This window comes from Onychomys torridus, chromosome 11, assembly GCF_903995425.1.
Source record: "Onychomys torridus chromosome 11, mOncTor1.1, whole genome shotgun sequence".
NCBI lineage: Eukaryota > Metazoa > Chordata > Mammalia > Rodentia > Cricetidae > Onychomys > Onychomys torridus.
The window spans coordinates 7,266,156-7,286,097 of NC_050453.1; the positions used below are offsets into that span (position 1 = coordinate 7,266,156).

The 19,942-nt window shown below is 39.0% G+C and overlaps 1 protein-coding gene across 2 annotated transcripts in view; it reads right to left on the reverse strand.

Annotated features, from left to right (window-relative positions):
• Ush2a (usherin) overlaps positions 1–19,942 on the reverse strand; it is a 701,257-nt gene that overhangs the window by 633,508 nt on the left and 47,807 nt on the right. The window lies entirely within an intron of this gene.

The following is a 19,942-nucleotide window of genomic DNA, read 5'->3' on the forward strand; positions in this document are numbered from 1 at the left end:
TACCTGGAGAATATTGCAGCTTAGAGAATTTGGTGTGGTGGCTAAATAGTTCTTTACATGCCATCTGCTCTAATGTAGCATTAGCAAAGTAGTCATTGACAGTACAAAAACAAATTAGCCTGATTGGGTGCCAGTTTAACATTAATCACAAAGCCAGGTGACCAGCCAGATATGACCCACTCGTTACAATTTGATGACTTCTGGGTTATAGTATAAAAGAATAGATGTATTGTATGATATGAGACCTTAATCAGCAACCAGTCATCATTTTGTAGCTAATACCTCATAGGTTGTGGTTAAACACAATCTTGGATGATTACACACTAATTCAGAATAATCAAATAACTGTTTAGCCACCAACTATAGTGTTTACAAATAGTCTTTTGTTGAAGTGTTTCTGACTGTAAAGGGATTCAAACTATTAAACCAACTCACATGGAAAGAGAAAGGATTGAGAGAAGGGATGGGCTGAAAGAGGGAGGAAGAAGATGGACACTAAGTATTGTGCAATTAAGAGGGTGATGAAAACATTCCCTGGGAATTTTCTAGTGTGGAGTTTGAAAGACAATAAAGTTAGAGTTAGGATCACTGTAGGGTCATTGATAAAATAGATAGATGCACTGTTCTGGTATAGGACTTCAATTGTAAAGAAGCAATGTACAGTGTACATGTGAGATCAGAGCATACAGACAATGTCTTTAACAGGTTCACATTGCTGTCAGCCTGGCATGGGTCTGAAACTATTTGTAAGTCACTGTGTAGATGTGCATTTTTATATATTTATTAGTCTTAAAGAATTTCCTATGTGCATATAATGTATTTTGATCAGGGCTGCCTCTTTCCCTCCGTCTAACTCCCTGTCCCCAACCACTGTTTCCTCCCAAACTATTTCAACAGCATCTCTGTTAAAAGGGATTTGCAACAATGAAGTAAGGTAAAACCTTTACATTATTATGTGATTATGTGAATTCTTGCCATAGGAATATTTTTCTAGAGTCCCCCACTCAAAAACCAAATTCAAGAATCTAGGGGTCAATGTCACAACTGCTTGGTAAAGTGGATTTCCTTTAAAAAAAAAAAAAAGTTAGGCAACATTGCTGTTCTTCCTTCTAGCCAACTTCTTTTCATTTTAATGTGTTCTTTATGAAATAGACTGACCTGGGATTATATGAGACTCCATTTTAAATAAAGCTGAAATTGACCTAAAGTCATACACAGGTTCCTCATAAACCCGCGTCTATTTCTCTCTACTGAATAGTAGGAACGTACCTTTTTTTATTTTCCTTGCATCCCATTTTTCTCTGCCTGCTACTATTATTTGGTGTTTGACTGTTATCATTATGAAAGATACAGGCTCTTCCAGTTTGTTATTTGTAGCATTATCTCATGTTTTACAGCATCTTTGCACAACATGCAGGCTACATGAAATATAACTAGCGAAAAGTTCCCGGTGGTATTAATGCATAAAAAAGAACGTGGTTCCATCTCTACTGTCTTTACCCAGCCCAAAAACTGATGAACAGCCAATTTTCCTTTATCACATTAGCACAGCCATGAGGGAAACACATTTGTTCTCGTCAGTTACACTAAAGATACTATTACCAATCTAACATATACATGTTTTATATCAGCAGTATTCTCAGAGCTTGAGAGAGTCAACAATATATTAACAGGAGCATGACAGTTTATTTAAGAAAAGAAAATTGTCTCTGCAGAGGGACAGAAGTTAGAAATGTATGGCTGAAGCCTGGTGCCACTGCTCTAATAAAGGTGATAATTCTTAGGCTTTCTTTATAGCAGGTAGCACTCCTGTGACAGCTCTGTCATATCATTCAAATAAAAATGTTGTCTTTTACAAGTTTAAGGGTACCTTTATTTCAAGTCAGATAGAAAGCACGCTTTTGATTTTCTGTATTCTATCTGTTGTCAGTGTTCAAGACCTTCATCTCTTTCTTTTTTTATCAACTCATCACGTATTTGCTTAGTAGAAGAATTCAGTGTCAGTCAGAGTGAATTCCAGAAGATGTCTTCACTAGCCTGGCACTTTAAAAATGATTCATAATGATCTTAAGCTGCTCTCCCCACACCAACCCCTCCCCACCAACCATCTTTCTATAAATAAGATTAAATCTTTGGTTTTTCTGAACCATGGTTTATGTTACAAGATTGTCCAAACTATTTTACACTTCTGATCTGGGGCGCCATCACCCAGACATTGTGAAGACAATAGTGGCCTTTTTGTAATAGATCATCTCAATGCTCCCCTGGCCAGTTACTGTGGGGAACAGGAATGTATATGAAGGGATTTCTGATTTGTGAAGTGAAAGTCTCCTGCAAAACAAACCTCCTATAGCTCTCATTCTCTGGCCTGGGCAGATGAGAATAGCTTGCACATGTTAGTTGATGGGCTTTGAATGAGCAAATTGGCAGATCCAGCAGCATTTGCAGAGGGCTTTAAACCAACCCCCTTAAGAGGTCCACAAGTACATGGAAATAAGTATGAGTCATTTCAAGCCCTTATTCCATGGGAGTTCCTTATTCTATTTTAACCATTCAGCTGCTCAACTGTATGCCCCCATGAGAGGCTAGACTCATCCATTTGAGTGAAAGAGGACATACATGAAAACAGCAATAAATCCTAGGCACTTTCTCCCTGTACTCATGTCTGATTGGTAAGGAGTATATTTCAAATGACACAAAAAGAAGAGCATAGTTGTATCACCTGAAACCCCAGTATTTATAATGCTAAAGCAGAAGAATACCACGTAGCCAGCCTGGACTGACTACATAGTATAACTCTCAAAACCCCTATAATACATGTAAATTTATATGTAAATATATAATTTAAATATTTTTTTCCATCTGGGCTGACAATGCTCCCACCAACAGCCAAAGATTATCTAACAAAAAGAACCAACATGGCAGGTATGAGAAGCCTTCTTTTGAGTTGTTGGTCAGGATTGTCCAAGAGCCTCCTAAATACTATAGGCTATTTCTGTTACTCTTAGCTGCCTCCTGTAAGGAAAGTAAATCTCTGTTACTGAAGACATCATGCACTTTGGACCTGGGACCTAGAGGACCTAAGCTGACTCTGATCTGAATGTCTCCTCCATGGGAGCTGCTTTCAAAGTACCAAAATGTGCCATGCAAGCTTCCAAATGAGGGAAATAACTAATGAATCACAACAATAGCCAGTATGATAGAATAATAATAAGAGTATAGAAATGGCACACATACCCTGCCAGTAATCACAGCTCTGTAACTGGACTAAGCACTCACTCAACAAGAAGGAGACCATGCCTGGTATTGGAAACCTAGTCAAGTACCTAGGGCTAGTGAAGTCATAGCTCCTGGAGGAGAACCTAAAACCACCACTTTATTAATCCAGTGTAATCTCTAACGACATCTTCTATGGGTCCTTATTACCACTAGTAAGTGTAGCCCTCACTCCTCCTGATGGAAACTTCTCTTTGCAGTAGACAGAGACTGTTACAGAAAAGTACAACTAATCAATTATACTGAAGAGTTATAGAGCTCTGTCTCAATGGATACCTCTACAGAACACTCCCACACATAAGGCTTAGAAATGATTGTAGAAGAGATGGAAAGATTGTAAGAGCCAGGGGAATGGGGAGTTTGATATGGGGCTGTATTTTTTAGTAATGCCAAAAGCTACACTCATAGTCTTACCAACACATCTGCCAAATAAGACCTTAATTGTAGCAGACTTTGTTGAACTGCCAACTCCTAAATCATAACACAGAGACTTATTATTGATTATGAATGCTCAGCCTTAGCTTAGGCTTGTTTCTAGCTTGCTTAAATTTACCTATTTCTATTAATCTATGTGCTGCTCTGAGACTTGGTTACCTCCGTGGTTACCTTGTCCATTCTGCTTTCCTACTTCTTCTGTGTCTGTCTGGCTCCTGGCTGCATGGCTACTAGCTGGCTGACCCCCTACTGGCTGGTTGACACTGCTTTTCTTTCTGCCCTCCAGTCTCAACTCTCCCTTCTCTGCCTAGCTATTGGCTATTCAGCTTTTTCTTAGACCAATCAGGTGCCTTAGGCAGGCAAGGTAAAATAGCAACACATCTTTACACAGTTAAATGAGTACCACACATCTTTACATAGATAAACAAAGATTCTATTCCACAACATTAAACATATAGGCACACCAACATACACATGAATACATGTACAAAGTTTTTTTTTTTCAAAAAAAATTCACATATTTGTGAGCAATTACTAAAGGGAAAATATAATAAATCCATCTAAAATAGAACACAGATATCTAAGAAATGCCACTCAGACACCACTCTTTCAGTAGGCTATATATACCAATACTTTCAACTATTAGGTGATGTTTGAATTACTATAAATGACAAAAGTTGTTTTGAACTTAAATATTTAATTTTAGTGTGGTCAATGGAACACTGTCTTTGGAAGGAATCCCTGGAGAAATGTCCTCAGAGGGCTCATGTTATTAGGCTTTTACTTAAAAAAAAAGTCACAGCCTCCCAATAAGGCCACTTTCCTTAATTCAACTGGTCTCTTAAATGTCAAACCTTCTTAAGAAATTTGAGAAACACCTTTTAAAAATATTTACTTTATTGTATGGGCATGAATGTTGCCTTTCTGCATGCATGTACATTACTTGTGTGTCCAGTACCCTTAAGGTCAGAAGAAAGAGTCAGAGTCCCTGGAAATGGAGTTAACAGACAATTATAAACCACCACATAGATGATGGGAACTTAACCCAGGTCCTCTGCAAGAGTAGCAAGTGCTCTTAACCATTTCTCCAGCCCTAGAACAACATCTTTTAAACAGATTTAACATGAGGTGTTTGGCAACACAGCCTAAATTCAAACTCACCTTCAAAAGATAATGGATTATACAAATACACTGAAAGCCATTTTGAGTGTTAAGGAATTCAATCGGAAAGAAAACCACCGTGGCATGAACCAGAATTAAAAACAACTTGATGGAGAAAAAACCAGTCTGAAGCTTTCTGAAATAGAAATTGCCCTAAAATAGATACATCTATTTCTAAGTGGAAAAAAAAGATTTACATAAAAGATCCCACAAAAATGCCTCTATTTCTTAAGCATAAGACAATTTGTTCCCCAAACTCCATAAAGTTATTTAAAAATATCTCACGTATGTTACAGCCCCCTCTCTGAGAGCACATGGAATCCCATCCCAACTGCTTGCCATTTTAAACCCAAATGAGTTTTTTCTAACTAATTTTATTGGATTTTATTAACTTTCATCATCAGCTAGCCTCCAGTTTATGGATAAAGGCATCTCACTATCTGGTGAACAGGATAGTGTCTCTGTGATGTGATCAAGCTGTTTCCATGTGGATATTTGTCTGAATTTTTAGGAATATTAAAAACATGTACATCAGATACAAAATCCTCTGTCAACTACTTCAGCATTATAAAAGTTGGTAACATTGATGATACCATTTATTTAGAAATAGCATTTATAGTAGGCATTGTTCCAAAAATGGTGTGTTCATTCCTTATATCTTTACAGCCACCCAAGGTAATTTTGTCACTATCCCTGTGCTAAAAAAATGAAAATTAGTCACAGAGAATGGAAAACAACAACAAAACCCATTCAAGATCTCAGAAATCTCAGTGGTCCCAGAGCCAGTTTGAAATAGCCAATTTTAATCTGCCTCTTAAGTCCAGTTAGGGTGTGGAACAACCAGTGATCACAGGTAAATCTTCCCACAGAGGCTAACACCTCTGGGTGTGTGCACAGTTACATGTGCCTTGTACTGACTTGAACATTCTGTGCTAACTCTGTCACTAACCAATGGCTGATTTGAAAATGGTTCTGTTTAAATATTTGGTATTTAATAAGCTCATTGTGATCTGCTAAATGTGATGTACCTATGGGGGATTAAAGCCACTGGTGCAACTTAAAGGACCATCTCTTCCTGCAGTGGAAAGAAATGTGCAAAAAACACTTTGATGAAAGGTGGTAAATGCATGGTGATAGATGTGAACAGGGTGCTGAGGCCCAAAGAGGAGATATGGGGACATCATTCTGGAAGCCTCCTCTGAAAACACTTCTCTTTCTTCCCTTCCTCACAGTAGACATATTCTTCTAGTGAGTTCTCTGCCCTTCCTCTCCCTACTGTCTCTTCATTGTGATTCAGTTTAATAGCAGTCTGTCTCTTGTTACTTTTTAAAAATACAATGTATACTCAAAATTACAGGAAAATTGCCAAAATACGATTTTTTTCTGATCAATTTGAAATTAAATATATAGTACAATGGCTCATCTCTCCTGGATCCTGCAGTGTGCTTTTGTTACAATAAAAACAAAATATAACCATCAAAATAAGAAAACTGGCAGACACATCTCTAAAATATTATCTTCAAAGTCTGTTTTCTTGGGAAGGTTTCTAGTTTCTATAAAACATCCATTGGAAAAGGGAATCAGTCTATTATCACAGATGTACTCAGCTGCTGTGGTCTTGGACTTTCTATGAGCAGGACAAGTCCCTTGGCCTATCCACAAGGCTCACAGCTACCACATCATGGAAGTTGGTTGCTTCTCCATTTGAGTCCCCACAGTGTACACATGAGTATGTGTCCTCAGGTGGGTGAGGGGGGACATGCTGACCTTCCTACAGCATGAAGGGAGCCTTGTTTAATTTTTTCTTTTTCTTTTTTTATAATATTTTTCTTTTTCTTCTTTTATAATTTTTTTATTCAAAAAAATTTCTTTCCTTTCACATACCAACACCTGTTCCCCCACCTTCCCCTTTTCCCACTACTCTTCAGTTCCCCCATCCCATCCTCACCCCCTCCTTGTAGAGGGTAAGAACTCCCTTGGGTAGTCAACACAGGGGCAGCTTCATTTCTGTTGGTTCAGTACTAATAGAATTGGTTCTTATTTTTGTACTAGTGAACTATCTCCTTAGCTTCTCTGCAGCAAAATTAGGTTGCAGGCTACAATAAAGACACATTTAGTGAGTAGATACTCAGTGTATATAAACAGTCTTCTCCTCAAACACATCATGATGGTGTACATTTATTTATTTGTTTGTTTATTCATTTATTTGTGGTTTTTCGAGACAGGGTTTCTCTGTGTAGCTTTGTGCCTTTCCTGGAACTCACTTGGTAGCCCAGGCTGGCCTTGGACTCACAGAGATCCACCTGGCTCTGCCTCCTGAGTGCTGGGGTTAAAGGTGTATGCCACCACAGTCCGGTGTACATTTATTTTTATCTTTATAAAATTTTGAATCTAGTATTAGTCAGGTACATTACATTACCCATTACCCTCTGACTTAGTAATTTTTCTATTGCTGTGAAGAGAAACCATGACCATGGCAACTCTTACAAAAGAAAGCATTTAATTGGGGGCTGGATTGCAGTTTTAGAGGGCCAATCCATTATCATGATGGTGGGGAGCATGGTGACATCCATGGCATGAGAATACCAGCTGAGAGCTACATCCTGGTCCACAAGTTGGTGGAGATGGGAGGGAGTGGGGAAACATATATTTCCTCCAACAAGGCCATACCTACTCCAACAAGGCCATACCTACTCCAACAAGGCCATACCTCCTAATCGTTCCAATCCTTCTCAAATAGTGCCATTCCCTGATGATTCAAATATATGAGTCTACAGGGGTCATTTTCATTTAGACCACCATACCCCCCGTACAATATTGGCAGTGCTATAGAGTAACCAGGGTTCGAATACACAGCAGACAAGTAATTTACCACTGAGCTGTGCCCCCAGTTCTCTTTCTGTTTTATATTTTAGAATAGCATCACACTAAGCTGCTAAAGCTGACTTCAAACTTGTAGTCTCCCTATCTCAGCCTCTTAAATACCTGGCATGACAGGTCATTACCACCAGGCATGCCTTCAATACACATGTCCACATAGATCAATGTTTGGACAATAGAGGCCCTGAATTGTGTGTCTTACTGACCTTCTTGCTTTCTCACCTAAGACAGTTATCCAGGTCTGTTTACTTTTTCTTTCTTGCCTTATTTCTAAAGTCAGCTATTTCTCCAAGAAATTGCAGCTCCCTTTAGTGATAAGGGGTATGTAGAAACACAGGTAAGCTGGCACTCTTAGTAAATGACAAAATAAAATGACAAAGGTGTCCTCAAGCCATCTGTCCTGCTTCTGCAACTCATTTCTAGTTAGGACATTCTTGTACCATTCAACTACTTTTTAGGTATTTCTTCAAATATTCATCTAGCAAAGACTTTCCTAATTCCACCTCTATTAGTTACTTTTCCATTGCTGTGACAAACACCATGACCAATAGCAGCCTCATGGAGGAAGGGTTTGTTTCTTCTTACAACTTGTAATCTGTCTGTCTTGAAGGGAAGTCAGGGAAGGAGCTCAAGACAGGAACCTGGGGGCAGGAACTGAAAGAGAGGCCATGGAGGGAGCTATTCACTGTGTCAATTCCCCCATGGCTTGCTCAGCCTGCTTTCTTATACACACAAGGACACCAGCCTAAGGCTGGCACCTTACACAGTAGGCACCCTCCCACATCTATAAATAATTAAGAAAATGTCCTACAGACTTGCCTACTGGCAGTTTGTTAGAGACATTTTCTCAATTGACACTCCTATTCTCAAAAAGCTCTAGGTTTTGTCAAGTTGACAAAAAAAATGAAAAGAAAAAAAAAACCCAAAAAACCTAACTTGCATACTACCCAATCAAAGCCTAAAATTTCTAGACTGGACCCCTACATCTCAGCTAAGTTTCTCTTCTCTTCTCTCCTTTCCTCCTTCCCTTCTTCCCTCCTTGCATCCCTTCCTTCCTTCTCTTCCTGTATCTTTCATTTTTTTAATCTTTTTGTGTATGAGTGTGTGTTTATGCTATGTAAATGTGGAAGTCACTGGACAATGTGGGGTGTCTGTCCTTGCCTTTTATCTTGTTTGAGGCAAGGGCAATACCATGCCTCACTTTTCTTGAGCTCGGAGTGTTTGAATTCAGCTTCTCATGCCTCCCAGGAAAGTCTTCCAGCCACTGAGCCATCTTCCCAGCCCCTTTACTTCCTTTCTTCTCAGGCTATTCCTGTCTACACCTACTGTTTCAGGTCTTATTTCATCTCTTTCCCTATCATTCATCTCCTTTCTCTTTGCAGAATATAAACTCCATGAAAGGCGTTTCTGTTTTCCTTCCCTGTTTTATTCCCTGTGACTCCATCATTCCCTAGAGCTAAAATTACTGCCTGGTGGGCACTCACTCAATGTCCACCCAGTGAGTAAAGCCGTGTCACCTCAGGTCATCAAAGCATGAGAAGTGGTGGCAAGTGAAGGACTAGGAAATGGAGGACAAGAGAATGTAACATAAATCTTAAAAGGTCTTAATAATGATAATGATAACAACAACAATAATAATAATAATGATGATGATGATCATCATCATGATGATGATAAAAACCTGGAGCAAGATACTGGGTGAACGCTAAAAGATCCGAGAAACAGAACAAGCCACAGCCAACCACACCTCGCCAGCTCCTCAGCCCATCCTGTTTCCACGAATCCTCAGACTGAAAGCCTCTGAGTCCTCACCTGAATGGGTCTCAGCTGAACAGTGTTTCCTTTCTCCACCCTGCTGTCATTTCCTGGGATTAAAGGTGTGTGTGCTTCCCAGTACCAGGATTAAGGTGTGTGCCACCGCTGCTTGCCCCTGTTCCCAATGTGGCTTTGAACTCACAGAGATCCAGATGGATCTCTGCCTCCCAAGTGATAGGATTAAGGGTGTGTGTCACAACTGTCTGACGTCTATGTCTAATCTAGCCATATGTCTATGGCTCTGTCCTCTGATCCCCAGATAAGTTTATTAAGGTATACAACATATTGGGGTACACAATGTATCACCACAAGAGAAAAACAGAGGGGATGTGAGGACAAAGTTCCTCCAAATCTTCAAGGGATGCTGACACACCCCTGGCTCATTTTTGCTTTCCTTTCCTTCTTATAAGATCTGATTGCCTTTTCTTTTGCATCTAGATTGAGGAAAAACTTTCATTATATAAAATCAGAACGTGCCCTTCACTATCCAAAGTCCACTCCACTCGTATACTTTTAGTAGTAGGTGAAGGTTATTTTAGACACTTTTTGTTTGTTTCTTTCAGTTTGTTTTGCTTTCACAGGGTCTCACTCTGCTTCCCTGACTGGCCTGCAACTATGCAGCCCAAGCTGGCCTCAAACTTGTGGCAATCCTCCCATACCTCAATTTTCTGAGTTGAGTTACCACATTTATTGTAGTGAACATTTTAATGTATGAATTTAAACTCACTGCTTTCTCCTTCAAGTCCTATCTAGTTTTATTCTTTTGTTTGTTTGTTTGTTTTTGAGACAGGGTTTCTCTGTGTAGTTTTGGTGCCTGTCCTGGATCTCACTTTGTAGACCAGGCTGGCCTTGAACTTACAGAGATCCACCTGGCTCTGCCTCTCAAGTGCCAGGATTAAAGGTGTGTGCTACCACCATCTGGCCAGTTTTATTCTTATATAACTTTAAATTATAGTGATAAAGTAGGACATCATTCACACACACCCCTTGTGCTTGAAGGAGGGTAATGAAAAATGGTAGATGTTGTTCTCCTTCTGAATTCATGGAATAAAGCAATTCTGCCAAGTGGTGAGCTTACCATTGACCCAAAGTCAAAATGATCATTAATCAAGCCCTCAACATGGAGATACATAATCATGTCTTTGTTCAGTATAAAATCAAACCCCATGCTCGTCTTCATCTGCTGTCTTAGGAATCCTATGTGGTAATTTGTACAGAGAAACAGAGTTGCAACAAAAAAGCAGAATCAAATGCCCACTCACACTGCTTGAGTTACAACTGATGAAATTTTAAAGATGAAATATTCTATTAAATGGTTTTATTAATGCTGCATTGTTTATGTATTCATATATGTATGTGAACACATGTACCAGGGCATAGGTAAAACAGAGGTTGATGTCTGATATTTTTCCTCCATTATTCCCTACTTTTTTTTGAGACAGTTTCCCAGAAGCTGTGGTTCACAGATTGAGCTGGTGTGGCTGGCAAAACAGTTCTAGGAATCCTTTCTTCACCTTCTTGGGTCTTGGATTGTTGGAACATGCTTTTTACATGATTTCTAGGATTCAAACTTAGATCTTGAGGCTTGTACAGCAAGCATGTTAACAGACTGAATTATCCCTTGGACCAAGATATTAAGTTCTTACAATGTGTGCTTCTCCATATGCTCCAATCTACCCATTCTGACTCAAGTTAATATTAGTTAGCTCCAAAAGTATTACAAGAGAAATTTGTTTAGACTATGTCTCATTAACTAAATGGAGTTGTTTCAAGCCAAAGGAAACCAATGGGTCTCTTTAATGTATTTCAGATACGTGAGTCATGAAATTTGGCCTGAAGTGCTTAATTCTAAAAGGCATTCTAAAATGGAGAATGTGGTTTCTAAGTGACCCTTGTTTAGAAATGGAAGTCAAAAGATATGTTACTTTGGGAAAGAGGTTCTGCTTTTATTTCCACAAAAAACAAAATGCTGTGAATTCATTCAAAGTTAAAGATGATCAGTTTTATTGAGAAAGACCCCCTGAAAATTCTGGCTACAAACATAAATAAACCTAAAAGAACTATAAGACACTTGATGTATGTTTTACCTGCGCAAATACATAAAAACAACAACAAAAAATATCATCTTTGGCTGACTTGTTTATAATACTCTGTCTATACTTGTATTAATGCAGATATGCATTTTACTTTTAAAAATTTCTGTATTTTCAGAACAAAGAGATAAGACACCAATGAAAACAGATGGCTAAGTTGATCCAACATCTCAGAATGCTTCTGTTGCAGTTTTCTTAGAGTTCTACAATCAAAACAGCTTCATGCTGCTGACTAAAATGATACAGCTTCACAGAATTCTCCAGCCAAGACTTTATAGTTATCACAATTTTCCCAAGGTTCCCCCAAAGATTTGACTGTCCCCAAACAACAGGAAATAGTCTGGAGAATGACACACATATCCCCCAAAGGTGGGTTATAGATATTTATTATCTTTTAAGGGGGTTGTATACAAGTTGTTGTTGGGAATGGTTAGGAAAAAAGCTGCACAAAGGAGACTAGATTCAAAGATCTCTTTCTGAAAAGGAAAAGGGATATAGAAATGATAGAATAAAATGGTAGATTATTGAATCTACTTTTAAACTAAAAAAAATCCCAACTATTAATTTCAAAATATTTTACATTGGAGCTGAAGACTAGATAGTCATAGACTAATTTTTCCTTAGTTATGATAAATGGTAAATTAGGTATAAAACTTTACAGTCACATAGATAATAAAGTATTTTCTTTAAATTTGCCAAATATAAGTGGACTGGATATTGTTAACTGAAACTCTTACTTGGTAACTATTTTTGTTATATTTAGTTTTACTTTGTTAAAGTTAACACCTTCCTTTTTAATTAGACAAAAAGGGGAAATGCTGTGAAAGAATCATGCACACTGTGAAAATGTGTTGCTCTCATTGTTGATAAAAGGCTGATTGACTGGTGCCAGGCAGGAAGTATAGGTAGAACAACCAGACCGAGAATGCTGGGAGGAAGAGGGGTGGAGTTAGTGGACTCACTAGGAGACACAATAGGAACAAGACCTGCTGGGCAACAAGTAAAACCTTGAGCTATGTCACAATATGTAGATTAATAAAAATGGGTTAATTTAAGTTGTAAGAGCTAGTTAGTACTAAGTCTGAGCAACCAGCTAAGCAATTATAATTAATAATAAGACTCTCTTGTGGTTATTTGGGAAGCTGCTGCCAGGTAGAGAAAACTCTGCCTAAAGAGCTCTTCGCTGTCCTAAAGTGGGCAAGACAGTTCATGTCTAAAAAGTCTTGTTTCACTCAGGAATGGAGAAGAAAATATATTTAATTTACCTTGAACAATATACAATAAGAAAGTGTGTGTGTGTGTGTGTGTGTGTGTGTGTGTGTGTGTGTGTGCAGGTGTCTAGAGAAACCAGAAGAGGGTATTCCACCTCCATAGAGTTCGAATTACAGGCAATTGTGAGCCACCATACATGGGTGATGGGAACTGAACCTGTGCCCTCTAGAAGAGCCGCAAACACTCTTAACCATTGAGCCATCTCTCTAGCCCCATAAAAGGCCACTCTAAGTTAAAGACACATAAATCCTAAACACAAAATTTGATAAGGGTCAAATAACAGAAATATTTGTGTGTCCTTTCTTTTACTCTCTAGTCATGACACTGATTTGAACAAAATAAATGCTTTCATTGTCTTATGGAAAACTTTGTAGTGTAATTAGATTGCTAAATTTGACTGGTATTCTGGAAAATTATAAAATATGTATAATATAGATAACATATATTTGTGTATATAATATACATTATATATTCATCTATAAGTTATATTTATTTAGTCCAAGTCTTTATTTTGTCACAAGTTACCCTTTCCTTGGTAAACAGCACTGTTGGAGGTTATCTGGAGACTGACTTGGTGTAACCATGTGTGGGGATATTTCCAATGCTCACAGAAGCTGACAGACCTCAGATGTGTGAGGGTGGGATAAAAATTCTTGGTATAAAAAGCATTCATTTGTTGATTTTGTTCATTAGAAAGGAAAAATAATGCTCTTACAAGTGTTTTCAGTAATTGTTTAAAAAAGAATCAGGAATGAAGGGAGGTATTAGGGGGTGAAACAATTCAAAGGTGAGGTTGAGGATTACCATGGCTACAGTATCTAAAGAAAAAGACCAGCACAGTACCCATTGTCTCCCCAGGATGCTTCCAGCTAAGCATGTCTCCTAATTCCTGGAACAATGGATATTTATAAATTAGTTTTAACTCCCTGCCCACAGAAATATAATTAGGCTTATGTAGTAGCTTACTACCTTCCACAAATTCACCCCAGAGTTAGAATTTACATTTATTTAATTTTATGAGATTTTTTTTCTTTCAAACTGTAGGGATTAAAAGATGTGGGGGTTAATGAACTATGTTGTTAGGCAATTCCCAGATTAACTGCTATCTTCCCAGGGAGTCCTGTGATACCCACACAAACCTAAATTATCACCTATTAACTTTTTATCATACTTTCCTATTTTGTTTCATTATGTACTATTTTTCTATTTTTGGTTTATTTAGTGTTTCTGTTCTCTCCTTTATTAATCACCCAACAGGAAAACACACACACACACACACACACACACACACACACACAAACACACACACACAAACACACACACAGAGACGATGGTTTGGAGGATAAATGTCCCCTATAGCCTACTCAATTTGAATGCTCAGTTTGGTGGTGCTGTGTAGGGAGATTTTTATCCATTTATGCTTTGGATTGTGACTTCCTTTACCAATCTCATTTAATTTATTTTCTACAATCACAAACCACTTTTGAAAAAAACAAATTAGGGCTGGGGATGTTTCTTAGTTGGTAGAGTACTTGACTAGCATGCAGAAATCTTAGGGTTCAGTTGCTAGCTCTACATAAGCCATGGGGTTGTGATGCATACCTGTAATCTCAGCACCAGGCAAGTTCACATGGAAGCATCAAAATCTCAAGGACAGGAGCTGGAGAGTTGGCTCAGTGGTTAAGAGTATTTGTTGCTCTCCCAGAGGACCCGACTTTAATCCCCAGCACACACACAGCAGCTTACAAGTGTTCATAACTCCAGTCCCAGGGCTCCAATGTCCTCTTCTGATATCCAAAGGCATGCACTTGGGGTACACATATACATGTAAGCAAAATGCTCATGCATATAAAACAATAAATATTTTTAAGTTCAAGGTCAGCATTGGATACATAGAGAGTTTGAGACTAGTCTAGGATATTGTGAGATTCATTCTCAAAAAAATGGGCTGGCGAGATGGTTCAGAGGATAATGCTGTGGGTCACCAAAACTGGTCATATGAGCTGGATCCTTGGGATCCACATGGTGGAAGAACAGGACAGACTTCTGCAAATTTTTCTCTAACTTCCATATGGACATCATAGCATTGTATACAACACACACACACACACACACACACACACACACACACACACACTCTCACACACACACACCACACACACACACACACACACACACACACACTATAAACAACACTTTTAAAAATAAGTTAAAATTTTATTCTTTTTCATTCCTCACAGCATTTTTGATCATTGTCTAAACAGGTTATAATTGTAAAGTCCTTTTGTCAGAAAAAAAGCAAATATCTGACAACATTTAAGAAGCGACTACAGTTTCCGCTTCAGTATTTCAACACTCTTGAAGTCCACCCAGATGGTCTCTTTCTGTTATGCTTTCTCAAGGTCAGGAAGGGACTACACTGACATACAGGAGGAGAGCATCAAAGAAAAACTTAGAGATTCTAGAAATCAGAACTTAGTGACGAGAGAGAGGCCAAATATTAAACTAACTATAATGCTAACCATATTCTCATGAAACAAATATAATTAATACCAAGATGTGGGGTGTTTGTCCTACAATTTTAAGGATGAAGAAAAAACATTTAAGAATATCTGTCTCTGTCTCTCTCTCAAACACACACACACACACACACACACACACACACACACACAGCAGCAGCAGCAGCAACATCTACAGAAAAAAAGTAGTTCTTAAGCTTGTCTCATATTTTTCTACATAAAAATAAGAATATATCAAAATCTCAAAAAATAAAGGAAATGAAAAGAATGCCATTAATATAAGACATAATTCATAGCTGGACATTGAGATATACTCTTGACTGTGCAAACATTCAAAGACCACAACCCACACTCCATTCCAGCAAATGAGAACAGTCTCACACACACACACACAAAAAAGTTTGCCTTGCTTTAAGAAATTACTTAACCATAAAGAGGATGAACACTCACTGACTGTCGAGTCTACTGTGCTACCTTGACTAAAAAGACCCATGCCTTCAAGCCTCAACTCCCAGGATTGGATTTCAGTTACTAGGGACCCCTATGATGCAAGGAGAGAATGTGTTTCTGCAAGTGGTCCTCTCCACACATTTGCTGTAGCATCTACCACCCGAACATATAAAACACACATGCATCTGCACACAATAAGTAAATAGAAAGAAAATATTTTATGATATTTGAAATAAAAAATTCAAATATAAGAATTCTATCATTGTATACTGGACTAACCCCCATTTATTTCAACAAGCACAAGACTATAGAGTTGAGACAGAGAAAGAGAGTGGGCAGGGCTTGGCTTAGGTGTAAAGGTGTGATAACTCCCTAATTACTGTGTGGGAGTTAAGTGTATGAAATTTGTGAATTGAGAAATTACAGGCTTAAGTTATTTTTACTCATCAATTTGAAAATACACATCATTATATGAAGACCAAAATTAGTATCTTTCAAATTATGTGAATAAGGTGGGGTAAGAAGTGCAAAATGATGTGTGTGGCTCACCAGATGGAAGACGATAAATGATAACACCTTCTATTAACAAGAACCCGAGGGTCAGACACTGTAGTGCACTCTTCCATAGGACTCTGCTGGAGTCAAACATTTTTTCTGAAAGCTGGCAGCAATCTGTCAATATGTACCCCAAGCACAGTATGCATACTCTGTGAGGCAACAACTGCATCTCTGGAATTTAGCCAGCAGTGCTCTGAGAGTAGAGTGCCGTGTGTAAATCATTAATCCATAGTGTCCTCCGCCTGCACACCTGATCATTCCTCTCCACTGTTCTGAAGGCTAAGCATGGGAACTCAGAAGGTGGAGAGCTGAATGTTCTGAGAATGGAGTGTAAAGTTGAAGGACAAGAGAAAGGGAAATAAATGAAAACTAGGGATTATTGAACTCTCTGCATACCAGAGATCCCAAGACAGCTCAAGGCCTGTAGGCTCCAAATCTGTCTGCAGCCAAAAGCTATTTTAGGAGTAAATATGTCTTCAGAAAGAGAGATTGGACTATGGCTGAATGATCTTTAAGAATAGAAAAATGGGGATGTATGGTCATTGGCTGGATGATAATTTAAGACAGGAAGGACTGGAGCATTTGAGTCATTGAATTGCATCCCACAGTGAAGCAGGTCATCTTGGTAGTAGAAGCACAGAGTTTAGGCCACTGGCTTTATAGACAGGAAGCAGAGTAGGGGCAGGGGTCCCTGGACAAATATGCAGTTCCTAAGTTACAACCTGATGATCAACCTTCTACCCTTGCCACTTTGCAACCTCAACTTGGTAAGAATAACCAAAAGTGGTACAGCAGAGGCTGTCTCTGCTGCTCCGGGTAAATGAGAGTAGGAATAAGAACAAAATGGTTATAATATCTGATAAAACACTGTTCAAATACTCCAAAGAAGTAATAGGATGACAGACAAGTTCAGAAACCAAGACATACCTTACAGAGACGCCAGCAGCACATGGCATCAGCCACTCAGCTCTCTGGATGCAAGAGGGACTCAGAAGCCACTTCCAAAAGATCAGCCTGAGGAAGCTTGGGCAGTTCTGTACTGAAGGCCAACCTCTCATGGCCTTCAAATCTAGTCACAGGTTTTGGTGAGACAGTGATTCGTTGTTTTGGCAGTTGGGGTCAGTGGCAGAGAGAAATCTCAATTTTATTTCTTGTCACACTATATGGCATGTAGGGCAGAGGCTTGGCACCATCTTCAATTTAATATTCCCATACTGACTCTAACCTTGTAGCACACTGGGTCCACTATAATTATTTTAAGGTTTTTCTCATTTTTAATAACTGTATATTTATAGACAATGGACTTTGATCACTTCACTTTCTCTTATCCCCTCCCTGCCAATCACTTTCCTCACAATCTCACTCCCACTCTTACCTCTTTTTATTTCAGGTGTCACTCAAGAGGACACCACTGCTGTATGTCACAAATGCAGTGGCCATGCCGTACCCAGAAGACAGTATTCCATATTAGTCCTCCCCATCTCCTGCTCTTACAGTCTGTCTGCCTCCTCTGCCACAATGTTCCCTGGGCCTCCTAGTAAGTGCTGTGGATGTTCCATTTAGGACTGAGCCCCTAGCAGTCCTCACTCTCAGCACTTTGACCAGTTACAAGTCTCTGCTTTGGTATCTCATAGAGCCTATCCTCAGCCACAGAATTTGACAAGGTTTATAGTATCAGGCACATATTCCCCTCTGTGAATTGGGTCTAAAGTATGATCAGGAAGTGGTTGGTTACCTCCAGATCACTGTCTCTAATTTTTGTTCACAATTTTCATTGTAAACTTGGATGAAAGCAGCATGCAATAACCGTGGCACAGCAGCAAGTGAACAAAAATTAGTGTAAATTCCTGAGTCAGTCCATCACCTGAAAACTTGGTCACCCAAAGTTTTAGGGCATGGACAAAACAGAAATAATTTTTTTGCCAGAATGTAACATGAATGGCCTTGAGTCCATGTTCTACACCTGGCCTTTCCAGTCGGCTTCCCTGCTGGGATTCTGGTCTTCTGGGCTCCTGACAGTGTCAACACTTAGAGCATCCCAAGCTTTTCCTGACTCTTCCATAGTCATCTCATCAACTTCCTCCAAAGGCTTCTGAGTCCCACTGCCAGGCCAGGCAGTCACGGCAGTAACTCGGTTGCTTTGGTACCCATTTCTGTTTATCTGTATTAGTCAGTTTTATCATTGCTGTAACCAAACATCTTACAAAATCAACTCAAGAAAAGATACATTTTGTTTCATCTGTCATGGTGTAAAGAGAACAGCCAAGCAGCTCCTGTGCTGGCAGCCAGAAAGCAGAACAGAGTAGTACAGGAGTGGAGATGAAAGATACCTACCAGAACATCTCCTACCAGTGTCTACCCCCTCCCATGAGGCCTTACCACTTCTCAGTATGACTAAATTTACAGACAGTTTAGGCATCACATTGACCAAAAGTTGATCACATAGGGAAACCTTATGGGTTAAAGCTGAAGAGTTCCCTGTATCTGAATACTGATCATAGGAAGTATACTAAGGTGTCTTCTGGCCACCACAGACTCGGCAAGGCTAGAAGACCAATGAGCCCCAATAGTCCATCTGTTTCCAAGTTCTCAGCACTGGGGTTATAAGCAATAGTCACCAGATCAAACCTGCCTTTTCAGAATTACATTTGTAAGGCAAAGAACTTCACTGACAGATTCATCTCCTCAATCCCAAGATTTCTGTTTTCCTTGTTGCTATTCACAAATGATTCCTTACAAGGGAGATGACTGAAGACCAATATTACTACAGTGAGACAATTTTTCTTCAGATGTGGAATATTTTCAAATTAGTAAGCATGAAAACCCTGGTTATAGAATATTTTAATAGAACATGTTAGTCTCCAGGTGGTCCAGTGTGCTTTTCAAATTAATGATGTAGATACAGTATGGAGGCTTCAGTCAGCAAACAAACAAAATCAACAAACTACTTAGTACCCTTTACATATCCTTAAACATTGAAATCTATTTTATAACTACACTTCCAACATGTGACACGGGATCTTTAGTGCCCTATTCCACCAGAGACTGACATAAAGGACCTTATTTTAACATCTAATTTGAAGAGAGATTTCTACCTGCATGTTCCCCCATCTTCTCCCTCCTCCCTCCTCCCCTTCCATTAGGTATAAGGATAACTCAAGTACCCAAGGGGAACTCGAATGTCCAGCTGAGCCAAATCAGGCTCTTCTGAACTTCTAACCTCTCTCTTGTCCAAACCTCCTGCCTCAAGCCTGTGACACACTTAGCTCACTTTCACCTGAACAACAATGTTAGAGAGGAAAAAAGGCTTGACCATATCTTGCCATGGGCCGGTTACTGGTTACTTGGCTATGTAAAGTCAAGACAAACTTTCACAAATGAATATAGCCATAACTACTATCTTGTCTTTAATAAAACAAAGTCAATTTTCATATAAAGCAAAGGGATCCTAAAGTTGTCTCAAAATGAGACTATGGCAAGGCA